A 15,613-nucleotide genomic window follows, 5' to 3' on the forward strand; every position below is an offset into this window, starting at 1 on the left:
TTCTAAGGCTAATTTTTCTAAAAAGAAGCATATTTTTCAGGTGTGGTCTTCAAGAAACTATGCAGATTAACAAGTATATAAAGAAAAGCTAGGTCCCTGGGGCCATTGCCACTGCCTAATTCTCTTACTATTCCATTATTTACTAGTATATGCCTCTAGGGATACTAAATTTGATACGAGAGCAACCCTTACACAATTCATACTTTTGGGGGGAAAAGATACACACATCTTCCCATTGTGACGCTAACAGGTAGAACTTTACCTCCGCCAGCTGGAAGAGTGCCAAATTCCTACAGTGCTTTACTGGCTCAGGCCTTGACAACCGGGAAGTACTTGATGAGATCTGCCCGGGGCAAAAGGAGGGGGTATTGGTGGACAGCCAGCTGAATATGAGGCAGCAGTGTGCCCAGGTGGCCAAGAGGCCAATAGCATCCCGGCTTCTATCAGAAATAGCGTGGCCAGCAGGACTAGGGAAGTGATCGTCCCCGCGTACTGGGCACTGGTGAGGCCACACCTTGAATCCTGTGTTCAGTGTTGGGCCCCTCACTACAAGAAGGACACTGATAGAGCACAAATTGCTACTTAGCACGGAAGGTAAGTGTGGGCAGGGGCACAACCGGTGCAGGTACTTTAAGAAGAGATACCAGATCCATCCCAGACACCAAGGGAACTGCCTTTTATACTGTTCAACTTGTGTCAGTTATTTTTGTTGCAAATGACACCCCTGATTAATGTTAGACCTAGGTACAGTACCAATTGCTTTGCCATTGACACACATACCTACCACGCACTGTTTAGGTGCAGCCTCACTCCAGGCTGCTGAACATCCTTGAAAAGTAAGACTAGCTAACATGCATGTCTAATTACTGATCATCAGTGAGCTACTGCGGAACCGCACGTTTTAGCGGTGTCCATGAGCTCGTTTCCTGGCACCTACTCAAGTTCTTCTTTGATGGGTAAGGAAAAGCCAGCAGCCACAAGCCCTTACCAAGACTGCATCTTGCAGCACAGAACACAATTCCTGCCTACTACCACATGGCTCTGGCACTTTCCTTCTTGGGCGCTGTAAAATGAACTGAAACAATTCAGTGCGCTGGTATTTGTCTTACTCTTTAAAGGACTTAGCAGTGAATTTCAAGAAACAGACTGTTATCAAGAGGAACTATACAAAGTATTACATTGCTCAACTGACAGTATAACTGACAGTTTAAGTATGCAAAAGCATCTTAGAAATGCTGGAAGATGGCTGTGGAGTTATTACCACAGAAGTATCATAAGAGACACTGGAATTAACCAATTTTAGGAAGCTTGTAAGCTCCTGCTGCAGGAGCTCCTGCAGACACCGCTCCCTCCCCACGCTGCCGCTGATGCACCCGCGGTGACGGAGGATCGAGCGCGCCCCAGGACCAGCTCGCTGCTGCCAGGACAGGCCTTGGGGGCCTGGGGCTGTGGGACAGGCCTCAGGGGAGGTGCTGGGGCCGGGGCAGCTGCAGGGGCTGAGCGGGCCCGGGGCGGCTCCGGGGGGCTCTGGGAGTTGGGCTGCCCGGTACCTGTGCCCGGGGGGGGGTCCGTCTCCATCTCCTTCCCCTCCCCAGCTCTTGGGTCAGTCCCAGGGCTGCCCCGGCTGGGCCCGGCTCCAGCCTGGAGCTCCCCCCGCCACCCGCGGGGGGCCAGCAGGCAGGAGACACCCCCACGCCCGCCCAAGGACCTCACTCACCTCACGGGCAGCCCCAGGCCTCACCTCAGCCGGGCCGCAGCTGGAGCTGCACCTCCCGAGACCAACATGGCTGCCGGGAAGGTGAGCGTGGGGCCATGACGGCTCCGGGCATGCCCCGGTAACCAACATGGCCGCCCGGCAGCCCCATGTCTCAGGACTACAGCTCCCGGCATGCCGTGCTAACCAACATGGCCACCTGGCGGACACGTGCCCCAGGACTACGCTCCCGGCATGCCACGGGGCGCAACTGCCCTGCTGTCTGACCCTGCGCGGCCACCGTCCCCCGCCCCGGCTGGGCCCTGCCCCACGAGCAGGCCCCATGGCCGCCTGCGCGGGGCTGCGCTGGCCCCAGAGCCCCGGTGGAGAGGGAGGAGGAGGGGGAGAGGGGGACAGAGCGGCGGAGAAGGGTGGGGCAGGGCGGTGGGGTGGCTGGAGAGGGACAGGAGCAGGACAGAGGGACAGGAGATGGACAGAGGGATGGTGGGAAAAAGGGGTAGCTGGGCGGGGAGTGGAGAAAGGAAAAATAGTGGTGAGGAGCAGAAACAGGGACAGAGAAGGAAGGAGATGGAGGGCAAGTGAAGAACATGGCGCAGGAAGAAAACTAGTGCTAAGCAGCAGGACAGAGGGACAGAGAGAGAAGAGGGGCAGGAAGGAGAACAGAGGGATGGACAGACGCAGAAAGGGCAAGGGCACGGGACGAGGGGGCGGAGAGACAGAAGAGTCAGCAGGAGGGCAGAGTGACAGAGAAATGGGACAGGGAACAGGACAGAAGGACAGAAGGCAAAGGGTGAGAGGGAAAAGAAAGGGGAGAGGCAGGGGCAGAGAGTGGGACACAGAGCAAGGGAACAGACACTCTCTGTTTCTGGAGCCTCCCAGTGTTGAATGGAGTCTCTCTCCCTGGCCTGCTGAGTACAGCCAAAGTCCAGAAAGAAAACTGCGGACGTCCAGGGATTCCTCCCACCCCAAAGGTGCCAGGACCAAAAGCTCTTGCTGCTTTTGCAGGAGCGCGCCTGCCCAGGGCAAGAGCCACACGGCAGCCGTGGGCTCCTTCCCCGCGCGCCACAGGGCTGTGCAAAAGGAGCTGATTTTCCCCTTCCCCTGCTTCTTCCCGGTAACCCCTTCCTGTGCCTCCCCTTTCTCTATCGGTTCTTCCAGGAGCCCCTGTTAAAGCAGCACTCCATCTCCCCTCTCTTAGGTGTTCCCTTCGAACCTGTCGTGCCTCTTTTTCCTTCTCTCTACTATGAAAAATCATCCACGCTACCTCTAACACCTTTCCCAAATCCCTTGAGTCTGCCCCTTCGAAGTTTTGGAGTTTCTTTCGTATAGCTGGGGCTGATTGTCTCATAAAGACAGAAGCCAACTGAACGGCCTCTTCTGGTTTTTCACGGTCTAGATTCGTCTGTTTCCTGGCAGTGACTTTTAACCGCTCCAGGAAGGCAGACGGGGATGCGTTTGGTTCTTGCTTACCCTCATAGCATTTGCACCAATGGATCGCTTTTGCCATAGCGTGCCTTATGCCAAATAGTACCCAAAAGCCCCTGGGGTCCCAGCTGCTTAGGATCGCCCCCCGCGTCTGCGGCAGGGAAAGTTGGATCTGTCGTTCCCTGCAGGTCCCCATTAGCCTGTGCCCCTTCTACCTCTTTCCGAGCCGTGTTTCATACCACCTTCTTCTCAGTACCGTCTAACAACATCTCTAATATTACCTGTATATCATTCCAGTCAGGGACTTGGGTCCTGATTATAGTTTCCAAAACTTTAGCCCCCCTTTCTGGCTCTTCCCTATCAATACCCGTCGTTTCCTTCCAGGACCTCAAATCCGTCCATGGGAATGGCACTTTAACGCTTACTGGCCCGTTATTTCTGACCGCTTGTCGGAGAGGAGCTTGTAAAACCTACGACCGCTTTCTCTTACCCTGCTCACATGACTAATGCATCATCGGCGTCAGGATTCTCTCCCAACCTCTGCCGGGGAGCAGCCATGAACTCTAGGTCATCTTCTTCCTCCCGTCCGCATTTCCAACATCTCTTCCCCATTCTACAAGCAGAACACCATCGTTTTAAATTCCTGCCCCTCCCCTCCTTTTCTAGAGCCAAGATCAGAGGATCCTGTGGGATTATTCCGCATTCCTTCTGCCATCCCGGGTGGTTTTTTAGTGTGAAAAATAAATGCATGCATGGTACTTCATCCCATTTACCCTCCCGTTGCCTGACGGGCAGGCAACCGCCCTTTTAATCAGAAAAGGGATGCCTTTACCTTCCCAGGGGTCCTGCTCACAGCTCTTCGGTCCGGGCTTCGGAGGTTCTTCCCGAGAATCCCTCGGTGCCGGCTGGGGGTCCTGCGATCCCGCGGATCCATCGAGATTCAGAAGCGGAGTCCCATCTGGGTCACCCAAACTGTCACCGAAATGGGGAATCAACCTCTTCACACCCATGTAGCATCGAGAAGCACGCATTCTCTTTATTACAGCACTGGATGCGTGGGGGATGGACCCACCTAAGGTGCCTACCATCATACAAAGCTAATGGGACAATTGCCGTTTCTGCTTAGCTTTACAAACCATTTCCAGCAGTATGAGAACCCCCCAAGCATCCTGGGATGCCCACTCCCCAGCCCCATCTCTCAGGAACCCCTTGGGAGCCTCCAGCACCCCCCAGGGAATGCTCCTGCCACCCTGACCCCCTCCCAATACTCCCTGCTGTTAGGCAGCTGCCAGGAAGACGGGGTTCTAACCCTCCCCATCCCTGGAATCCTTTGGACGAGCTTTCCGACTGGCTGCCCGGGATGTCCTTAGCACAGGCGGCGTTGTAGCCCAGGACACGATGCCCATGATAGCAACAGCGGGAGGGAACAGCCAAGTGTTGCAGAATGCAGCACTGGGGGACCGAGGGGCCTCGAGTGTTAGATGGTGGAGCCCATGACGGGAACAGCCCAAGGGCTGCAGAACCGCACAGCCTTTCTGGGAACCCCAGAGAGGGTGGTCCGTCAAGAGGAAAGACGGGTCAGGGTCGTCCCAATGCCAAGGGGAGAATAACCAGGGGCCAAGCGCTGGAAAATTCCCCGTCGACACTACTCAATGTGACACAAAAGGACCCCCGACAGAGAGCAGCCAGCTCTAGAGCGGGGACGTTGATGGGCCGAGGAACGGGGGGCTTTCCCACAGGCCGCTCAGACAGGCTCCCCACCCCCCTTTCACAGAAACTGGGGGGTCACCGACAAACCGACAGCCGGGATGCTGGGAAGGTGCTAGGCCAAACGGTTCCATCTGCTCCTGCGGCCCCGCCGTCGGGAAAGTAAGGGAGGAGCTCCCAGCCCCCGGCCCTGGCAGCCCCGAAGAGCTGTCCCAAGGCTCCTCGCTCGGCCCGCAGGCCGTGCCTGCAGTCGGCCCCGTTGCCACGGCAGCGGGCCGGAGGGGGCGGGGCCAGAGAAGGGCGCTGCACTGGCTGGGGGCGGGCCCTGCCTGTCACTGCCTGGCGGGCGCCATTGGCTGAGAGGCCAGGAAGAGGGTGGGCGGGCTCCGGGGAGAGCTCCTGCAGAGCCCGCTCGGGGCCGGGTGGCCGTCTGCCTGTGGTAAACTGCAGCCGGGCCCCTCTGCCTGCCCTGGGCAGGTGCCGCTTGCGGAGCCTCCCGGGGTGGCAGGAGAAGGAGTGGTGCCAGGCTGGGCCTCTCCTCTCTGGAGTAAACCTCAGGAGTGCTTACTGCCTTCCTCAGGTTGCAGAAAAAATTAAGGAGAGGTCCTAACGGTTCCCGCACGCTCCCGCCCTCCCCCCAAAGGGCCTTCTTGCGCACCCCACTTTGGAGACAGAGCTTCTGCACCAATCTGAATTGCCACATCTTTTTTATTTTTTTGTTCCTTCCCCTTCTGCTGCTCTTTTCTGTATGCCCTTCTCTTTTTCCTCTGGCTTCAGTCGAGGCTTTCTGGTTTTGCCATCTTCCCGTGAACCTGCACTCGATAAATGCAGGTGTACGCTGGGTTTCCCCAGTTGCTCTTCACCAGAAGTTTGACACGTGCAAAGGCTCTGGGAAGCGGCGCGTTCTGGGAAGAAAAGCGGGAAAAGGAAGCGGGGGCGTTAGGAGCGACAATGCAATGAAGGTGCCTCCCCCTGCCAGCCCTGCTCCTGCTCAGGAACGAGCTCCTGAAAGTGGGTGGGAGCGGCTGTGGCAATCTGAGGCTCGCTGCGGGTACCGGGGCTGCTGGGGAGGCTGGGGACACGGGAAGGGGGAAGGCAGCTGGCATCCTCTGCATGCCGGCCCTGCTGGGGCTCAGTCTCCCTCCCCTCTGCCCCTTCCCTCTGCTGCTTGCTCTGTGCTGGCAGAGAGGCCGGGGAGGTGCTCCTGTGCGGGGGGCGGCTGCTGTGCAACCCCACCAAGCTCCCGCTGTCTGCTCTGCCTGCTTTCCTCCTGGCAGGCGTGAGAGCACGGGGAGAGAAGGGGCACGCTGTGCTGGGAGGAGAGGACACTGTCCCTCGGCCCAGGGAGAAAGCATTCACGCTCTTCCTGCCATGGACTTGCAGGCAAACCTGGTTTGCTCCCCAGCATCTTGCCCCTGCGCATGGCCCGTACCTTCAGAGGGAAGGTCTGAATGGTCTCCTTTGCCACGTTGTACGTGAACGTCCCAAGGAGAGTTTCCTCTTCTCCGTCCGCATCCACTCCCTCAGGGGCAAAGCACAAGGAGAGCAGCTCAGACTCGTCCCCACAAAGAGGGAACCTACGTGCTGGATCAGCCCTGCTATCTCCCCACCCTCTCCTGGGGCTCTAGCAGTAGCACTCGCTGTGGTGGAGCTCAGGCTCGGCCTTGACTTCTGCTCAGGAACCCTGAGGTGCTTGTCCCGAACAAGTCTCAAGAGGGATGAAACCCCTAGAGCCCTTGAAGTGTCCCGCTAGGGCACTGCAGTGCTCAGGAGAGAGCAGGACGCAAACCTCAGAGGACGCACAAAAGCAAGCAAGACCCTGCCATGGCTTTCCCCCAGGGCCAGATCCCCGCCAGAAGCGCCCAGCAGAGACTCACAAAGACAGCGACGTCTCTGGGGGCGCTGATGACGGTCCCAGATGGAGAGACTTCTTTGGAGATGTGCTGCACAGTGACGGCAGTCAGATGGACTCGTGCTGGCAACCTGATGACCACCTGGCCCTGATCCCCTTGTAAAGGCCAGCAGTTTCCTGGGGAAACATCCGGCTGCAAGCAGAACGCGAGAGCAAGGAAGAGTGAGAGAGTGTTGGGGCCAAGACAGCGGCCCACGTAGCTTGAAGCGTAGGCGCCGTTGCATCCTTGGGGTCTATTTTGCCTTGAAAATGAGGCGCATGGGAGGAAATGGACAGAAGCAGGAGGCCTTCGTCCCTGCCTGACTGAAAGGGGGCTCTCAGGATTATAGGGCAGAGGAGACCAGCGGTTATGAAACCGTCCCAGTCAGGGCCTAGCAGAAACACCTCTCTGCCCAGTGGCTCTGCAGGGCACCCCCCACCAGGGAGAAAGTCTTTCACCCAGCTGGGGCAGAGCACTGTGGGCGAGATGCAGCAGTTTGGCTCCGTTCAGCTCCATTCCCCTCCTGAGGGGAAGCGCTGATTGCTAGCAAGCCCAGCCCTGTGTTCGAGCTTTGCTTTCAGGAACCTGATCAACACTGTGGGCTTGAGCAGTGCCACTGGAGCGAGGGGAGAGCCCCTGAGGTCGGTCCCCAACTTCAGCGGGAGGCAGGCAACCTTCCCGGAGGAGTTCCGCTACGATACCTGCAAAATAGTGTCGGGAGGGTTGGCAGTGCGAAAGAGCCATAAAAGCCTGCAGCCCCAATTCTCTTTGCAGATGTAGGTCTCGGAAGTTCTCTGCATGTCGATGGTGGCACCTGGAAGGGAGGGAGAGCAGGTGACTACTGGAAGAGGCCACATTCTAGGAGGACTCGGTGCTCAGACAGCATTTCTGATGCTGCCGGCCAGCTCCACGTCTGTCAGTCCTCTCCTCCTCCCCACGCTGCTGGGGGTGCCCAGCTGCACAAGGGAATGACGGCCGCCACGTGCCTGGTGGTGACTGCTTCTCTCACAGCGCCACGAGGAGAAGGTGTGAGCGTTCTGGGAGACAGCAGGCGCCCACGTCAATGACAGCACACCAAAACTGAGGGCTTGCGGCATGGGCAGCAAAGGGTGGCCCAGCCATTCCCTCTTCCAATGCAGTGGAGAGGAAGAGAGCCCTTCCAACAGCACAGGAACACGTGCGGGGGCAGCGGCGGAGGCCCCCGTGCGGAGGCCCCCGTGCGGAGGCGGAGGGCAGGACTGGGAGGGAGTCTGAGAGAGCCACTGTGCCACAGCCTTGCTCTTGGACCCCATGAAGCATTGAAGCTGCCCCCCTTTGAAGAGCAGCGCCCGGAGCACAGGCTTCTTTGGGGAGTGCTGCAGACAAGCGCAGGGCAAGGAGACTGGGCTGCTCGTGTCCATACCAGAGCTTTTCAGGGCCCAGTCAGACATCTCTACGTAGACTTCCGAAGCCATCTGGGACGCTGCCTGGTTCACTTCCTGGGAACGCCATAAACGAACACAGAAAAGGACCACATCAGCGGGCAGTTCAGCATGGCTACTAGCGCCGGCAGAGGCAAAGGGTCAGTGTCAGAAAGGCAAGGCAAGCCTAGTCCACAGAGCTGCAAGACTCTCTGCTGCTGACGTGCTGACGGCCATGGCCGCGAGGTGGGTTGACGAGGGTCCCCACACCCTCGTCCCCACCCTCCACGCTCTGCAGGTAAGCGGGGAGATGGGCTCGGGCCCTGCAAGCGACGGCTGGCCCCGTCAGCGTGCCTGGGTCTCATCCCTGCCTCAGGAGCCCAGCCAGAGGAGCCAGAGTGCCGGCGTGCCAAGGGAAGGCTCTCAGGAGTCCTCTGCTGCCTCAAGCAGCCTGCTTGAACTGGGCCTGGAGAAGGGCCTGTGCAGCGCAGAAGCTCACCCAGCAAGCCCCTGGGGCAAAGGCTGGCTTGCTGCAGTCAGCAGTCCGACCCCACCAACAAGCCCAAGGAGTGCTTTCTCAGGGGTTCTGCCCAGCCAAGCCTCCTTCCCCAAAACGCAGCATCACCTTTTCACTGCTGATCTCTGCCCTCAGTTGAGCCACCTCCTCCATCAGAAGCTGCATCTTTTGGCTGTGCTCCGCCAACAAAACGCGAAAGTTCCTGCATGAAAGCACGAAAGCAGATCTTGTCAGAGAGCGGCCCGTCCCCTCTGGGGAGCGTCTCAGCTCGGCAAGAAGGAGAGACACGTGTGCTTTCCCTGCTTTGCGAGTGCTTCCCTTCCACACCAGTTTGAGCAGAAGGCAAAGGCAGGTAGGAGGTATGGGAGCCCTGGCTGTTAGCAAAACGAGTGCAGGTAGCACGAGGTCGGCTGACGCTTCTGCACAGAACCAATTGCAGCTCAGGAAACGTCTCTTACCGCAGGGTCTTCAGGTCTTCTGCAGACACAAGTGCCAGCTCCTGAAAGGGAAAAACGCTCGGTTCGAGCATCCGCTACCAGAGCCGCCGGGGCTTCCCAGGAGAGGCTTCCCTAGGAAGACTCGGCACAAGCTGCTGCTTCTTTGGGTCACCCTGCGTGGCAGCAGGAGAGCCCGTGATTTATCCAGCCGCTCTCAGCAATGCTCTGTTGCAGGAGGTGCCTGTGCCACAGGAGTCACCGACCTCTAGCAGTGCCTTTGTCCGCATTGTCCACCCTGGCAGTGAGGTCCCGCAGTAAACACCGGCTGCAATTCACATCATCAAGAGAGAGTTATTTTACTGAGGTCGCTAGCGATGCCTGCCGTCGCGTTGTCTCCAGCCTGTTGCCTTAGGGGTGGGGCAGCAGGTGAGCTGAGGAGGTGGGGAACATGGGGTGCGGAGAGAGGACGCGCCTCTGCCCAGAAGCCATCGGCCCAGGCTTGAGGGGACTGCGCAGCCGTGGGCCTCAGGTGTGCTCAGTGCCCCAGAGCTATTCCCCGCTTCCCCTCGCTGCTTCAGGGAGCCCCGACACCAGGCTGCATGGGCTAGGAGAGGTACCTCCCCATGGGTCCCCCTGCACGGCCCCTCCCCTCTGGGAATGCCCAGTTCAGGCTTGGAAGTAGCTACGCCCTTCTCTCGCGGACTTGCAGATGAAGCAAGCCATGTGGTCCAGTGGCCAGAGCAGCAGCATGGCTGGGAGACTCCCAGTCTTACTGGCAGGCCAAAAGGCAGTCCCAGTCCGGGACGTACTCGGGAAGCGCTTGGGCCATGGGAGTTTCCGCCCATACTGGCCCAAAAGGAAAGCCGGGCAGCGGAAAGCTGGCATCCAGCACAGCCTGGCTGTCGCTCTCAGGTGTCTGCTCATGCAAACTCACCAAGAGCCACGGGGAGCAACAAGAAGACGACTTGGAAGATCCTCTTCTTCTGCAGGGCCACCTTTTGCCTGAAAAAGAGGGAGTCCTGTGGCTGCCCATGATCCAAGTCTTGGGCAAAGCCCTCCACCGGTGGAGTTCCCTTTTCAGGCCAGAAAGCCAGCCTTTTGGAAGCCTCCTGCTGCCAGAGAGCTGCCAGAGCAGCGCCCAGGAGGAAGACGATTTCTGTCCACACCGTTCAACACTGCCGGCAGATCTTCCCCAGAGGAAGGCCTCCAGAAGCACCATCCCAAAGGGAATGAAAATTATGCAGGGAAGTAAAGAGGCCGAGCAAACGAAGACTGCTTTTCAGCCGTCTTTCTGGTGGGGACCTTGCTCTCCCTTTGGCTGAGAAAGCAGGCCTGTTCTCACTTGCGATCACACAGATCTCTTAGGGGTGTTTTTCTGCACAGCTGGGAAGCGCAGGAGCTTTGTCTGCCTTTCCTCCCAGAGCCCTCCCAGACCTGCGCGGTCACTTGCCAGAGCTGGGGAAAAGCCTTCCCCTGCGGAGGCTTGGCTCTGCACCCGAGCGTCTGGCTACGTGGCAGTTTGCCCTACCGTAGCCAAAGTGTGGGGCTCTGGCAAACGCGTGGGAGTGAGACTGCCGAGGGGCTTTGCTCTTGGCTCTCCCTAAGAATGGCCACAGCACGAGCAGCGCCCCAGCTTGGGCGCCCGACTGGGAGCCCTGGGCTGCTGGCTGGGGAACACCCTCTGCTCTCCCCTTTGCTTGCACCGGCCCTCAGACATCCCCTTTCTCTCCCCCATCCACAGCAGAAACGTGGTGTAATACGTACACGGCGGAGACGCACGTCCTCAGCAGACGTCTCCGCGGGGAGACAAGGGCGCCTGCCGGACAGCAAGTAAGGCTGAAGACTGTCCCTGCGCAAGGAAAGCAGAGAAAAGTTAGGCCTGTCTCTTGAGGTCTCTTCTCTAGGATGCCCAGCCCCGCATGTCTCAGCTGCCTGCGGGGAGGCGGGCACCGTGTCCTACACACTCCCTCCCTGGGGCAAAGAGCAGGGCAGCCTGCACTTCTCCTGCCGCCTGTGACGTTTGGCCAGAGCTCCAGCGCAGCGCAGCTCTCCAACTTCAGCCCTGAGGAGGTCACAGCAAGCAGCAGTGCTGAGCTCACTTGCAATTTCTGTGGCCTTGTCGTGCCACTTGGCAGGCCCTTGAGTGGCTGAGCCGGGAGCTGACATCGAAGAGAGCATCCCCAGCTCCACCTGCATGCGGAGGTTCCTGTCGGAGGAAAAAGACAAATGCCCGTTGCCCACCGTCCCCACGCCGCGGGTGCCGAGGCGGGCAGGAGTAGCCTGAGCGGCGGCCCTTGCCAGAGGACGGGCCGTCCCAGCAGCAGCGAGAGAGGCCAGCACAGCTGGGCTGCTCCCAGCGGGCCCCCCCCCGTCCTTTCCTCATCCTTTGCTTTACAGGCCTGCAGTGGGAGCAAGCTGGCAGCAGCAGACCCTCCGCCTCGGGAAGCCACCCAGCAGCACAGCACGATTCTCAGCCCCTGGCCCCTGGCCCCACCCTGCCCCACGGCAGACACCTCCCAGTGGCCATTCGGGGAGGGGGCACGGGCTGCTGTCCCCCCCCCCCAGCCCCCCCTACCTCTTCCCTGGGCACTCCCAGGTTTCCCGACCCCTCTCTGCCCCACACAGCTGCTCCCATCAGCCAGGCAGGATCGCGCCTCAACGTCCCGAGGGGGCCAGTCTCAGGCCCCAGGGGCTTGGCCTCCCCGTGCAGCAAAACCGCCCCGTGCAGCAGGGCTGGGCTCCGACCCTGCAGCACGAGGCTACCGCCTCCCCAAAAGCCCCTGCTGCACACTGCCTTTTGGCTGCGAGAGTGAGCCAGGCTTTCCACCGAGACCCGTCCCCACAGAAGGGGGGCTTCGCAAGCCATGGAGCTCTTCTTCAGAAAACTTCTGTCGGCTTCCCCAGGCTGCTCCGCACCCCACTGACCGTGCTAGACCACGTCCGTGCTACCAGCCCAACCTCATGCCCCAGGCACATGCCAGGCTTCCTACCTACTCGTCTGGCAGCGGCTCGGCCCCGCTGCCTCCCCTGCCGGCTGTTGGCCGGCCTCGTTCCCCAAGGAGCCTTGGGAGGGCCCTTGGCGTCTTCTCTCAGGGGCCTTTCTCCTCGCCATCTCTGGGCAAAGGCAGGCTCCCCGCTCTGCTCTTCCCCCTCAGCCCCAGCAGCGTTGCCTGCCCAGGCAAAAACAGCTCCGGCAGCAGCCCCACGCTGCCCCACAGCAGGAGCGCGCCTGCCCAGGGCAAGAGCCACACGGCAGCTGGGGGCTCCTTCCCCGCACGCCACAGGGCTGTGCGGGCGGCCAGCTCTGACCTCACACTGGTGGCTCTGACATCACACTGGGGGAGGCATGCGGCCTCAGTCAGAACCTGAGAGCAATGAAGTGAGAGAGGGTGTTGGGACCATTAAGCGTCTAGTCATGTTTAGAGCCCCAGTGTCTGTGGGGCTGTGAAAGTGCTCCCAACGGAAGTTTAGGATCAGAAACAGCTTTTAGTCCTGGCACCTTTGGTGTGGGTGAAATTGCTGTCTATTTGCAACTTCAGAGCTGGGCTCTGGCTACAATGAGCCGGAGACAGAGAGAGTTTTGGACTTTTAGGAGGGCAGGCAAGCGCAGAGGCCCAGTGTTTGTGGGCCTGTGTCATGGTTTAACCCCAGTCAGCAACTAAGTGCCACACAGCCGCTCACTCACTCCCCCCTCTCCAGTGTGATGAGGGAGAGAATCGGAAGGGTAAAAGGGGGAAAAACTCGTGGGTTGTGATAAGAACATCTTAACAATTGAAATAAAGTAAAATAGTAGTAGTAGTAATAATAATGGTAATAATAACATAATAATATACAAAGGAAGTGATGCACGATACAATTGCTCACCACCTGCCGACTGATGCCCAGCCTGTCCTCGAGCAGCAATCGCTGCCCCCCAGCCAACTCCCCTCAGTTTATATACTGAGCATGACGCCATACAGTATGGAACAGCCCTTTGGCCAGTCAGGGTCACCTGTCCTGGCTGTGCTCCCTCCCAGCTTCTCACTGTCAGGGTAGGGGAAGCTGAACAGTCCTGGACTGGTGTAAGCACTACTTAGCAAGAACTAAAACATCAGTGTGTTATCAACATTATTCTCATACGAAATCCAAAACACAGCACTACACCAGCTGCTAGGAAGAAAATGAACTCTAGCCCAGCTGAAACCAGGACATTTTGCTATTGTCCTGAGCATTGTTTTTATTATAGTTCTAAGGCTAATTTTTCTAAAAAGAAGCATATTTTTCAGGTGTGGTCTTCAAGAAACTATGCAGATTAACAAGTATATAAAGAAAAGCTAGGTCCCTGGGGCCATTGCCACTGCCTAATTCTCTTACTATTCCATTATTTACTAGTATATGCCTCTAGGGATACTAAATTTGATACGAGAGCAACCCTTACACAATTCATACTTTTGGGGGGAAAAGATACACACATCTTCCCATTGTGACGCTAACAGGTAGAACTTTACCTCCGCCAGCTGGAAGAGTGCCAAATTCCTACAGTGCTTTACTGGCTCAGGCCTTGACAACCGGGAAGTACTTGATGAGATCTGCCCGGGGCAAAAGGAGGGGGTATTGGTGGACAGCCAGCTGAATATGAGGCAGCAGTGTGCCCAGGTGGCCAAGAGGCCAATAGCATCCCGGCTTCTATCAGAAATAGCGTGGCCAGCAGGACTAGGGAAGTGATCGTCCCCGCGTACTGGGCACTGGTGAGGCCACACCTTGAATCCTGTGTTCAGTGTTGGGCCCCTCACTACAAGAAGGACACTGATAGAGCACAAATTGCTACTTAGCACGGAAGGTAAGTGTGGGCAGGGGCACAACCGGTGCAGGTACTTTAAGAAGAGATACCAGATCCATCCCAGACACCAAGGGAACTGCCTTTTATACTGTTCAACTTGTGTCAGTTATTTTTGTTGCAAATGACACCCCTGATTAATGTTAGACCTAGGTACAGTACCAATTGCTTTGCCATTGACACACATACCTACCACGCACTGTTTAGGTGCAGCCTCACTCCAGGCTGCTGAACATCCTTGAAAAGTAAGACTAGCTAACATGCATGTCTAATTACTGATCATCAGTGAGCTACTGCGGAACCGCACGTTTTAGCGGTGTCCATGAGCTCGTTTCCTGGCACCTACTCAAGTTCTTCTTTGATGGGTAAGGAAAAGCCAGCAGCCACAAGCCCTTACCAAGACTGCATCTTGCAGCACAGAACACAATTCCTGCCTACTACCACATGGCTCTGGCACTTTCCTTCTTGGGCGCTGTAAAATGAACTGAAACAATTCAGTGCGCTGGTATTTGTCTTACTCTTTAAAGGACTTAGCAGTGAATTTCAAGAAACAGACTGTTATCAAGAGGAACTATACAAAGTATTACATTGCTCAACTGACAGTATAACTGACAGTTTAAGTATGCAAAAGCATCTTAGAAATGCTGGAAGATGGCTGTGGAGTTATTACCACAGAAGTATCATAAGAGACACTGGAATTAACCAATTTTAGGAAGCTTGTAAGCTCCTGCTGCAGGAGCTCCTGCAGACACCGCTCCCTCCCCACGCTGCCGCTGATGCACCCGCGGTGACGGAGGATCGAGCGCGCCCCAGGACCAGCTCGCTGCTGCCAGGACAGGCCTTGGGGGCCTGGGGCTGTGGGACAGGCCTCAGGGGAGGTGCTGGGGCCGGGGCAGCTGCAGGGGCTGAGCGGGCCCGGGGCGGCTCCGGGGGGCTCTGGGAGTTGGGCTGCCCGGTACCTGTGCCCGGGGGGGGGTCCGTCTCCATCTCCTTCCCCTCCCCAGCTCTTGGGTCAGTCCCAGGGCTGCCCCGGCTGGGCCCGGCTCCAGCCTGGAGCTCCCCCCGCCACCCGCGGGGGGCCAGCAGGCAGGAGACACCCCCACGCCCGCCCAAGGGCCTCACTCACCTCACGGGCAGCCCCAGGCCTCACCTCAGCCGGGCCGCAGCTGGAGCTGCACCTCCCGAGACCAACATGGCTGCCGGGAAGGTGAGCGTGGGGCCATGACGGCTCCGGGCATGCCCCGGTAACCAACATGGCCGCCCGGCAGCCCCATGTCTCAGGACTACAGCTCCCGGCATGCCGTGCTAACCAACATGGCCACCTGGCGGACACGTGCCCCAGGACTACGCTCCCGGCATGCCACGGGGCGCAACTGCCCTGCTGTCTGACCCTGCGCGGCCACCGTCCCCCGCCCCGGCTGGGCCCTGCCCCACGAGCAGGCCCCATGGCCGCCTGCGCGGGGCTGCGCTGGCCCCAGAGCCCCGGTGGAGAGGGAGGAGGAGGGGGAGAGGGGGACAGAGCGGCGGAGAAGGGTGGGGCAGGGCGGTGGGGTGGCTGGAGAGGGACAGGAGCAGGACAGAGGGACAGGAGATGGACAGAGGGATGGTGGGAAAAAGGGGTAGCTGGGCGGGGAGTGGAGAAAGGAAAAATAGTGGTGAGGAGCAGAAACAGGGACAGAGAAGGAAGGAGATGGAGGGCAAGTGA

Source organism: Platalea leucorodia (assembly GCF_965183815.1).
Source record: "Platalea leucorodia genome assembly, chromosome: 19".
Classification (NCBI taxonomy): domain Eukaryota; kingdom Metazoa; phylum Chordata; class Aves; order Pelecaniformes; family Threskiornithidae; genus Platalea; species Platalea leucorodia.